Below are 3,290 nucleotides of genomic sequence, written 5' to 3' on the forward strand. Positions count from 1 at the left end.
ACCTCTACTGCTAGAACAGGGCCTCACCCTCCCTGACTGAACTAACCTCGTTATCTCTAGCTTGCTTGCTAGCATATATATACCTGCCCCTGGATATTTCCACTACCTGCGTCTGACGAAGTGGGTATTCACCCACGAAAGCTCACGCTCCAAAACCTCTGTTAGTCTATAAGGTGCCACAGGATTCTCTGCTGCCAAAAAAAGCTTGTGTCAAAAGCAATCTGACAGCGTGTTGCATGCATCTCATTTTTAATACACAATAAAAAAAGTATAGTTCTAATTACAGAAGCCATTTATTGCTCTTATTTTAATGTCAAACCTCTGCTGCCTATATCCCTGCTCGTGTGTTAGGTAGATTGGCACACAAACTGACACACAAAGAAAACCAAACAACCGAAGTAATAAAAGATTTCCTTGAAAATCCATAGTTACATTCTTTCAGATGTGAGAGCTTACTGTTGAGCTAGAAGGGCAGTGATCTGTCTTTTGACATAATTATTACTGACAGTATTTAAAAGAAGAAGGAGGAGGAGAAGAAGAGAGAGCAGATAATAATAATAAATTATTATTATTATTATTATTATTATTTATTATTATTATTATCGGTTTTCCTACAGAACAGAATGATATCTACTCTCATCCTGTGTCTCTCTCTTTCCCTTCTCCAGCAGAAACTATCTGAGATATCAATGACAAACTATTTTAACACCTGAATGATTTTGCTAAATGGTAACTAAACGAAAAAGTGGGGGAAATTCCGCTCCTTTTCATGATTATCTGCAGCCAATCCATTCACACTCTGCGTTTCATATGCCCCCAACGCTACCCACTGTCCTCCACTCACCCACATTCTGAATATTCTGCCCCCCACAGACACAGTTTCTTCTCTACCCCCCACTTCCGCGTCTTCTATTACTGTTGTAAGTACTTAGATCCCTCTTCTTATTTCACCCTCCATTCCAGCTAAGCACATGGGCTCAAGTAACTCAAGTAACTTGTTTGCAAGTTGACCTGATAGTTATCATGTTATGCTATCTTTAGCTGAGACATTCTTTCTACGGTTCACTTTATTGGACTAGACCCAGCTCCTTAGTGTCACTAAAAGGTTTGATTTGACCTATTTCGTTGTTGTTGTTGCCGCTGTTTTTTGTTGTTGTTGTTTTAAGTGTCAAGTATCCTAGTATATCATATGTTATTCTCTGTTAGAAATCCTCTGATTGTTAGTGATGGGGAAAACAACCGCCAAAAGTTTGAGTAATGTCTGCTTGAGACATGAATTGGGTCCTAGGTGCCCTGAAAGCTCCCAGCAGGGTGACTTATCTATCAGTAAAAGGAAAATTATGTCCTTGCAATTTCAAATTTAACTCCACATAAAGAATTTCATTTGCTTGTTTTGTTTTGTTGGGGTGAAGGAGGAGTGGATCAGAGAGACAGATAGATAGAGTGAACAAATTTGTAGCTATAATAGAGCATTATATACCTACAAAGACTATGAGGCTGATGCATTTTTATTCAACATAAAGCACATCAACTCCAAGGACATAGTTTATTCCTGTCCAAAAGAAAAAAATAGTTGTGATGTTTTTGAGTGGATTTATATTGTAAACTACAGTTAGCACCAGCTGTGATAAAATGAGGTAATGTACTCTAGGTAGACAATATTGTAACTAGTAGACTTGTGGAAGATGCAAATTTACTGTCATTTGACTTCAAAAAATGGCAGGCTAAAAGAGTGTACAGATAGCTCTTGTTCACTTTTGTAGGAAAACTGATAAGCCATTGTGGCAACAACAGGTCAACAAAACTCTGTTTCAAAGCTTCTGTTCTCTGTTATGCAAAAAACAAATTAGTCTTATAAGTGTGACAGTGACTAACTTTGCACTTTTTTTTTTTTAGACTCGTTATAAGGAATTAAATCTGAGCTAAATTTGAAAATGCATGCATGGGCACCATTCTCCTTTTGCTGGTTAGAATTTTATACTGATATAAGAGCACTGCTTTATTTTAATGTGGTCCCATAATGTATTAAAGGCTCTATAAGAACAAAGAAAGAAAAATAGATAGATAGATAGATAGACAGATAGATAGATAGATAGATTTGGGAATTGCAAATATAAGATTATAAGATTCTTTCATGACTATTGGACTTTTAAAGCACTAAAAAGACAGGGAAATTGTGCATTGAAATTAAAAGGACAAAAAAAGTCCGTAAGTCTTAAGGAACTCAAGGTAGCTTAGTTCTTCAGTGACACAAATCTCCTATTTTCCTTTTTTCCTCTGTTCCTGACATCTTTGTAAGATAAAGTTTTAAAAAATATGATTTCAGGAGCCCATCTCTATCTTTGGTAGGTTTTAATTAGCGAGACAAATATGGCTTTGTATTGAAAACTGATTTGCCATCTTACACTATCACCTTATCCATATATCGATGGACAGATTTTATCTAAGGATGAATCCGCTGGGAGGCGGTATGTTGGAAGGGAAAGGGATCCCATGATGAAAGTGTTTTATTTACTAATCCTCAGAATGCAAATTCTGGAGCACCACTTAGGCTTCCTCACAGACACTGTGCATGCTGTCGGGGGAGAGCTGAAATTGAAAGGACAAGTCTAAGGCCTGGTCTACACTACACGTTTATACCGAATTTAGCAGCGTTAAACCGATTTAACCCTGCACCCGTCCATACAACAAAGCCCTTAATATCAATATAAAGGGCTCTTAAAACTGATTTCTGTACTCCTCCATGATGAGGGGAGTAGCCCTGAAATCGGTATTGTCATGTCGGATTAGGGTTAGTGTGGCCACAATTCGACATTATTGGCCTCCGGGCGGTAACCCACAGTGCACCATTGTGACCACTCTGGAAAGCTATCTGAACTTGGATGCACTGGCCAGGTAGACAGGAAAAGCCCTGCAAACTTTTGAATTTCATTTCCTATTTGCCAAGCGTGGAGCGCTGATCAGCACGAGTGGCCATGCAATCCCAAATCCAAAAAGAGCACCATAATGGACTGTACGGGAGATACTGGATCTGATCACTGTATGGGGAGACAAATCTGTTCTATCAGAGCTCCATTACAGAAGACAAAATGCCAAAGCATTTGAAAAAATCTCCAGGCTATGATTGACAGAGGCCACAGCAGGGTCTCAGCACAGTGCTGCGTGACAAGTGTAACGGAAAGCCAAAGAATCAAATGGACGCTCATGGAGGGAGGGGGGACTGAGGACTCCAGCTATCCCACAATTCCTGCAGTCTCCGAAAAGTATTTGCATTCTTGGCTGAGCTCCCA

This window comes from Chelonoidis abingdonii, chromosome 13 (assembly GCF_003597395.2).
Source record: "Chelonoidis abingdonii isolate Lonesome George chromosome 13, CheloAbing_2.0, whole genome shotgun sequence".
Taxonomy (NCBI): domain Eukaryota; kingdom Metazoa; phylum Chordata; order Testudines; family Testudinidae; genus Chelonoidis; species Chelonoidis abingdonii.